Source organism: Pygoscelis adeliae, unplaced genomic scaffold, assembly GCF_000699105.1.
Source record: "Pygoscelis adeliae isolate BGI_AS28 unplaced genomic scaffold, ASM69910v1 Scaffold190, whole genome shotgun sequence".
Taxonomy (NCBI): domain Eukaryota; kingdom Metazoa; phylum Chordata; class Aves; order Sphenisciformes; family Spheniscidae; genus Pygoscelis; species Pygoscelis adeliae.
In genome coordinates, this window is record NW_008823922.1 from 1,684,015 (window position 1) to 1,692,633 (window position 8,619).

Here is an 8,619-nt window from a genome sequence, read left to right on the forward strand (position 1 = left end):
CTTATTTTATTTATTTCTATTCATGCACTTCTATTTTTCTATAAGACTTTTAAACAAAACGTAGTTGAAAGTAATCATAGAAAAAGCAGCTGGTCTACACATGACATCCCAGAGACACCCTTCGTAGTGTTCGGCCCCCTTCTTTTAAATGGACTGACGTTCTACCTGGGGCATTTTCAATACTAAATATTATTCCTTCTTTGATGCTAATGAGACGAGTCCGGCTGCAAACATCAACATCTTAGCAAGCCTCAGAAGGACTAGTGGCAGGATCCATGCACATCAGCCTGCTTCTGAAGACACAGACCACTGACCAGGAAATTTGTCAATTTAATGCTGTTTTTCCCATCAGAAAAATATTAACTCAGTAAAGCTAAGACTTTTTTTCTACAGCAAAGGAAAAGCTAAAATTACTTTTTCTGCTTTTTTCCCCCTTCAGAAATAGTCAGGAAAAGGTTTGGTTTCTATATTTTCAAATTCCCTTTCTAAATGACATTGTCTTTAAAAACTTATGTTACTTTTAGCAAAGTTCTTCTTAAGTGCTTGAAATCAAACATTTCAAAATAATCCAAAGGCAACATTCACAGTTAAACCCCAATGATTTGAGGAAGAATATTTATAGCTTGGGAACATTTGCCAGGATTTGATCTTTTTTTAATTCTGATTGGAAATACAAAAAACTTGATAGTGAGTAAAAGACTTCGACAGAACCAGGACACTACTTTTGGCCTTGATCTAGAGTGGTGCTCCCAACTCTGCAAAAGTTTCCTCCTGTGGCCTACATTACTGAGCTGCTGATCTAGAGGAAAAAATCACACAGCTTCTCCTTTAGTATGGAGCAGACTCCGTTAACGCCCTGCTCACTTTGGAGCTATTTCTTTGGAAAGACCAGGGCTCGGGAGGTAGGGAAATGAGCTTAATGTGAGAGAACAAAATACTTTTCCTCTTTCTTTACCTCTTGATAACTGAGAAGGGATTCTTCCTTTTCCTTTGATACACGTTCGTGGAAAATGAGCTATTCTGTGGCATCCTGGGCATTTCAGTCATGAAGGACAGCTGGACTGATGTTTTCAAGCTCCTAAATCTCCAATGCCCAAATTCCATCAAAGCTCAGGAGAGTTGGGTACCCAACATCTTTCAGCCCTTGGGAAGCTTTAGCCCTTGAGTAACTGCAGAGTTAATGGAGACGTAAAGCATGGGCTCTTTAGCTCACCATCAGGCCATAGAGATCTGATACTTGGCATGTGCCAGGTCCTCTCCAGGTCTGGGAGGGAGCCCCTTGACAGGCCACTCATTCAGCAGTATTCAGTGTGGATTTTGGAGTAGCACCTGCAGGCCTTGGGTTTTGAAATCCTAACCAAGGTGGTTCAAGTTGTTTCCTCCTTTACAGGTCAGGCCTTTTTAGTGATACAGCAATTTCTCACCAGGGCTTAGAGCACAGCTGGGAACCATCGCAGGAATACTCATGCCCTTACTCCTGTTACTGCATGGGAGCGCAGGAGAGGAGGGCAGGGGTGACAATGCAGGGATGGGGACACGCGATAAAGGGAGAGAGCACATCACTGCCTTTTGGAGGGTTTCACCAGAATAAGCGAGTCTGTATAAACTGCTTTTTAACTTTTTTGAACGGGCGTAGAGATTAGGCAGCATACGTAATCTGTTACTGTATAGCCAGGATGTGTAAATGTAAAATGCAGTCACCTGCTTCCATGTTAGATAAAAATCTCTTGTATAAAAAAAAAATTAAGAAAAGCTTGTCAGGCTGGCCATTATGTACAGTACTAATTCCAACTCTAGTCCCTCATCAAAACAGTTCTTTCCAAACTAAGGCCAGCGTTTATCAATAGGTTTGCTAGTAATTATTTGCATTTTTAATGTTTGCATTCGTGAGCTGTCAAGAAAATGTTTGCTTCACCTTTTCATTATCCCAGGAGTTTAATCACCCACCAAAATGGCATGGTATCTTTCCTTGTTCTTTGATCGGGTGGTGGACTTTCAATGACAACAGCAATCAACTTATTGACCAAAAAGAAATTGGTGCTTAAGAGTGATCAAACATTCAGGGATCAGTTTTGGAACAGCCAGAATTTGACTCACTATTCAGAGAGTACATCTCTTATGCAGACAGCTGTGAGGAAGGCCTTAGAAAAGAATAGAACTTATTAGTGATTCCTTTGAAATTAAGAATAAAACCCTAACACAGGAATGAGTTGACCACTTAGTTGTGAAAGCTTTCTGAAGTTTGGTATATAAACATTTATTTTACATTCAACTGGCCATTGTGCCCATTGTTCAGAAAAATCCTCTACTGTATGTTTATGCCCAGTATTTTAATGAATTTGTGTATTAACATTCTATATATTCTTGTTTATGTTCAATATCTAATTCCCCAAAATAATAGTTAATTGAGCTAAATAAATTGCCTTTTTTTGTGAGATAAATCCTACACAGACTGAGAGAACTTATTGCTTGCTAGAGAACAATTCAAGGATACGTGTTTATCTTGTACTCAGCATTTAGACAATCCCAATAGGTGGGAATTGAATTTTTCATTCTGCAGAAAATTCCATGATTTTAAAATGGTTTCCATTTGTGACTAACTTTAGATGACAGCAGAATCCTGAAAGGCAATAGACCAGCTGAATGAAAGTAGGCCAGAAACACTACTTAGGAGAACACCCATCTTCCTAAGCCGACATTTCCTGTGCTTTTTCTTATGCAGTGCCCACCCAGATTTAATAATGTCAGATCATATCATCGGAGAAAGAAAAACATCATCCTTTACCTTGCAATTAATTGTACATCTTTAAGTATCAAAGCAACGCACTTGAAAGACTACGGAGAAGAAAATTTCACTGAGGAGAATGTGTTTTAGTGAGAGAAATGCAGAATAAGTTGGATTTAGCTCCCTCTAACAGGAATTGCAAGGCCAAATAAATGTCTGGCCTAACTCCTTCTGGCTTCACAATAACAGTAGCAGAGCTGAATGTGGTCCACTGTTCCTTTATGACAGGAGCTCCCATGAAGACTCTTAATACCTTATTAAGCAGCAGTTAGAGTCTGCTGAGTCATACTATTTTGGTTACTCCTTCTGTTGTCATTGATAAAACATGGCCTAGTGCTGAAATTTTAACAAATACAGCTCTATTAGCTTCACACCAATTTAGTATCAGATTGTTAAATGTTAATGTACTGCACCCTATAGCTTTAAATAGAATTAGAGATGTTTACAGCTTTAGTTAAATGCACCTTGTTCCTCCACATTAAATTTTATTACTAGAGTCCTCCATCAGCAAATAGGAGTAAATCATATTAGTGTCACGGGCTGCGTGGGGGTTGATTCTGCAGCCCAAGGAAAAGGTGTTTTATTACTCTTTATTACAACTTTCTAATTGGTAGGTGTGGTCAGAATGTCATTATTTCTGTAATTACAAGCAAATCATTTGTTTTAGAATAACTGTAACATAATTGTGGGGTTCTCTTCATTAAGAAGTTCAATAAACTTGTGTCCTTAGCCAGGGTTTGGGCAGGTTCTGCTGGCATAGCAGGACTCAGACCAGATGAAGTCTCATTTGACGTTTGATTTGTAGGTCAAATTCTGCTTTTTGAGTGCTTCTCCAAAATACCTCTGGTGAGTGACATCAGGGTGCAAAGATCCTTTTTGGCTTCAGTCTAACCTGCCAGGGTAAAACGTAAAATTCCTAAATTCCACTGCATAACAATTGCTCTTCTGAGTTTCCAGCACTAATCTGAAATATACTCATTTGGTGTGCTTTGTTCCACCACCTGGTTTGACTCCATTTTACTACCTTGGTTGGGAGGCAGGGTAGACCAAAAGACTGCATGTCAATAGAAGACTCTGAGTTTGTGTTATTCCTGTCAGAAAAAAACGAGAAAGTGGAGATGGAACAGATTTTGAGATGTCAGCTAGTCTATCACTTGATCTCAAGGTTGGACCAACTCAGCCTGACTTAACCTGGTAGAGGTCGGTCTAACCTCTTCTTAGAAACTTACAGTGATAAGGATCCATACTCTCCTCACCATCCATTTCCACAGCCCTAATAATTTAAAATGTTTCCTAGCATATAGGCTATATCTTCTTGCCTTTTCCCCAGTAGACATACAGAACATCTCCCTTTCCTCTTAACAGTCTTCTCCATATTTGAAGACTATTGAAAGGAAGGTTGAAAAGAGAATTAACAACCTCAATTCTGTCAGGCTTTCCTCTTGTAAAGAACAAATGATTCCCAATACTGCTTCTCTGGAAAAGATTAACAAATTATTCCAGAGAAAATAGTCCTGGAAATTCAGGGAATGGTTGCGTTGGGTTCTGAGCTGGCTTCCCAGGTCCCATTCTGAGCACAGCCCACAAAGGAAAACGCCTGCTGAAACACCTGCACAAAACACACCATAGCTCCAACATGTGGATCTCAAACAACCCCTCTCTCTGGCTGCCCCAGCTTTTTTCAGCAAACTTCATAGAAGTTTCATATTGCAGCATTTCCACTCCGAGGCTAAATGCTGAAGCAATGTGCTTTACTGACTGCACAGCAATAGGTAGGGCAAGAATCCCACCTGTCTTGGCACCATATTGTGTTAAGTCTCTCTTGTTCCTCACCAGCGTTGCTGGGTTGTTTTCAAACCCCACAAGAGGCTTTTCAGTCTTTGACCACCCGAGTCAGAAATGTTCTGGCAGCCCCTTTCGAGCCTCCAGCTGAGACCTGCTCAGATTTTCATTTTAGTACATAACACAGCTAGTCACTGCAATTGCATTTCTCCCTGCTGTGCATGATCTGGGACTCTCCTGCACCTCACGCCAGGGAAGTAGGAGGTCATGTGCACAGAGTCCCCAGGCAAGCTCACTTGGGTTCTGGTCCTGGCTAGGGAAAAACTTAGGGGAAAGGGACTTCTTACCTCCCTGCGTGCCTGTTCCCTGTGCCCCTCTTGAACGCAAGCTGTTGAGTCGAACTCAGGCTTTCCCTTTTGCATTCGAGTTGTTAAGCCATGTTAAAATCCTATCTATCTTGTCTGCAGCAATATTTTACCATAAGGAAGTGAATGAGAACACAACGGTGCATTAGGCCTCTGTACACAGATCTGCACAAGACCAGATCACCTTTAGGGGCTTTTGCCTTCCTGTTCTGGGCTGGCATGGTGTTGGGCACAGCTGAGAGCTGTAGCTACACTACGTAGCTACCCACAGGCCCACACCTTTCTTTGAGAAATTAGCCGTTGATCCTTTTGGATTATCCTCAGGAAAGAGGAGGCCCCTAGGAACTTCTCTGACTGCTAACAGTTCTTTCCTGACACTGGCGGGGAGCACAGCACAGAACCAGGACATCACATAAAATATACAGGGCAAAAAAACCCACATGGGGATGGGCAACAGTTATCACTTTAAAACATGGTAACTGGACATGTGTCCTCCCCTTACCATAAAAGCAAACAAGGAGTCACTAGATACTGCTCAGTGGTGCTACATGACTTCCTCCACCTCCGATTCTCCCTGTCGTGCACAGGAACTAGAAGGGAAACTGCTCAGCACCGTCTGTGAAAGGATTTTTCAGGCAGCCAGTTAAGCAGCTTTACAAGTCTCATTCCCCTGCACGAGTCCTGTGGGAGACAATAAGTGGAGAATCCTGGCCCAAGTACTCAGATCAGAGAGGATCAACAAGATTGACAGCCAGCCATTATTATTCTGTATGGCACCTCTACGCCTTAAATGGTCCTGCCTTGCAATGGCACTCTGCTCTCACGGGAACACGTGCCCTTCAAATCCCTTAGGCAAAAATAGCTACAGTCACTTCTACCTCTACTTCCTCCTTGCTTGCTCTCAAAGAGCAACCAGAGCATAGAAGAGCTCTGTCCTGCCAGGGAACTAACTCAAAAGCCAAAATTAGTAAATCATTGTGCACATGATGACGGCAAATGGCAAAGGCCACTCCTATGTATCACTATAAAAAATAACATTAATTGGGATGCTTTGCAATTTCCTGTACAACCCATAATTAGGTTAGATAAGAAACTAGCAGTGTCTAAGTGCTATAAATGTCTAAATTAAGTTATTTTGAAAGTGCTCGGCACTTTGACATTTGAGAGTTCAGAGTAATTGGAATATTGAAGTAAAATTGCTTCTGTTATTTAAAAGGTCATTATCTTCTTCGGGTAGATATATGAGGACTATTTTCCACTCTACTGAGCCGTTCTATTTGGTACAATTAGACCTGCTTGAGTAGATTTCTAGTGGGCCTCCTCCCACTTATCACAGTCCCAGCACTGCCACAGGGAAGGGCCTGTAAATATACAGCCCAAATACAGAGTATATATTCAGCTCATAATCGGGTTCTGAAGAGCCAAGAGCTGCCCAGAGCTTCAAACAGACACCCACTGTGAACACCACAGGCTGCTACACCCAACAAGGTGCAACTGAGTCCTTACACAACCGAAGTCAACAAATGCCAGGTTACAGGCAGAAGCCAGCCTGCCAGGCAGACAAAGGCTTTGGAGCAAATCAGGATTTCACCTTCCCAACTAAATTACCTCATAGTCTGGCAGCAACTCTGGTTATTTCAATAACACTACTGGAATCCCCATGCATGGTCCCACTGTCACAATAAAGTTATGCCTTTTGCTTGCTTACCAGATCTCATGCTCTGCAGCTGTGACAGTCAAAGATGGGAACTTAAATGACTACACCTTGACTGCATTTTATTTTGGTTAGTCCAGCAGTGTCAGTAAAATAAGGGGGTATAAAGACCTAGAATCATAGAATCATAGAATCACTAAGGTTGGAAAAGACCTCTAGGATGATCGAGTCCAACTGCCGACCCAACACCACATGCCCACTAAACCATGTCCCTAAGCGCCTCATCTACACGTCTTTTAAATACTTCCAGGGATGGGGACTCAACCACTTCCCTGGGCAGCCTGTTCCAATGTTTAACCACTCTTTCGGTAAAGAAATTTTTCCTCATGTCCAAATAGACATAGGCATTGGCAGAGGAGATTTAACTTGTTACCACCTCCCCACTGGAGACTGCCACAGCCAGGACACCGTGGGGAATGGACTGAGCACAGGAGCGGCCAAAGAGCACTCTCACTGTACTTTCCATTGGCTTAATCCCTGTGCCCCCCCTACGGGAGCTGAGCATCCCACCAAAACTGGAGTGGCTATGGGAGCATGACTCTTCGTTGTCCCTCCCGGCCAGGGAACAGATGTACGAGGAAGAAGCAAAGTCCTTAGAGCCTCCTGCCCAAACTAAGACAACAATTTCTGACCTGAAACAGGGAAAGTTCCCATGCTGCTGTTGCAGTCACCCACACAGAGACAGCTTCTCCCCCATCAGTAAGAGCTCACAATATTCTTTCCACCACAGAGACTCACTTGACATCCTCAGCTCCAGCCACCACACTCACCATTGCTCCCTCAGTGACTGCCCTACCCCATCAACCCTCCACATGCATAGGGTTGCAACACTTGAGTATGAAACACATCAAGTGATCACTGAACAGAGGCGCATCTGTCCCCCTCACAAGGCCTACATTTGCTCAGTACTCATTGCAGCAAATATTACTCATGGTCACTAAGATCCCAATGTACTGCTGAAGGCTGCCTGGTTCTGGATACCAGGTTTCCTTTAGACATTTAACTCCAGTGCAGGGAACAAGGGCGTTCCCTTTTAAAAACTTCATGTGGCAAATTTCCAGGAGCCTCCTGACACTTGGGAAGAGCTCCGATGACAACTTGTCTGTAAGGCAAAAAGCACAGGGAAGGTTGGCATTCCTCCACCAGCCCTGTTCTCTCTCATACCTCCCCATCAGCCTGGCCGAGTCAATGACAGTAATTGCTATGCACACGCCTAAAGAGTGGCACCAGTAATGCAACAACTAGTTTGATCTCTAAGTGATGTGTGGGACCATAAGCAAGCAAATCACTCCATCTACCTGGCTCAGAGGTGCTTAGTACCAAGCAGGAGGAGACAAGAGAGCTGGGATCAGGTCCAGAGCTTTTCTGGGCTTATTTTTCAACTTCCTTGGGATGTCTCTCCTGAGAGATGAGAGACAAGCATGACAGGCTGCATTTTCGTGCAGAAGGGAGCATGTTCCTGCAAATTATTTTAGCTCATATGGCTCTCAGGTAGCTTCCCTTGTGACAGCCATAGGCGATCCTGAATGAGATGATGATCTTACCAATACCCTCTTGTAACAAGCTTTGACATCACTGTATGAAAAGGACTTGGGAACAGTAGCACATGGTGACAATCACAGGGACACTTTCCTGAGGGAGTTTCAGATCGGTTTGCATGGATTTCTCAAAAAAGGTTTGAGCAAATTCTTTTTTATGAGGATGCAAAGGCCCTGCAGTGCACAGGCAGCTCTGCAAATATTGCTTCACTAGCGTTTATTAGCCAACAGAAAGCTACAGAAATCAGACAGTATTTAATGGTCACTGTAACGTTTATAAGACTTCTATTGCAGAAAAAAGAAGCAAGATGGTCTGTGCAATAACCAAATAAGTATGATTAAGGCATTTTAGGGTTTATGGTCCTCTATTAGATTAAACTGATTTTTAAAGTCACATAAAGGTTGTGCTGTTCCACATTTTTCTTCTTGGTTTCC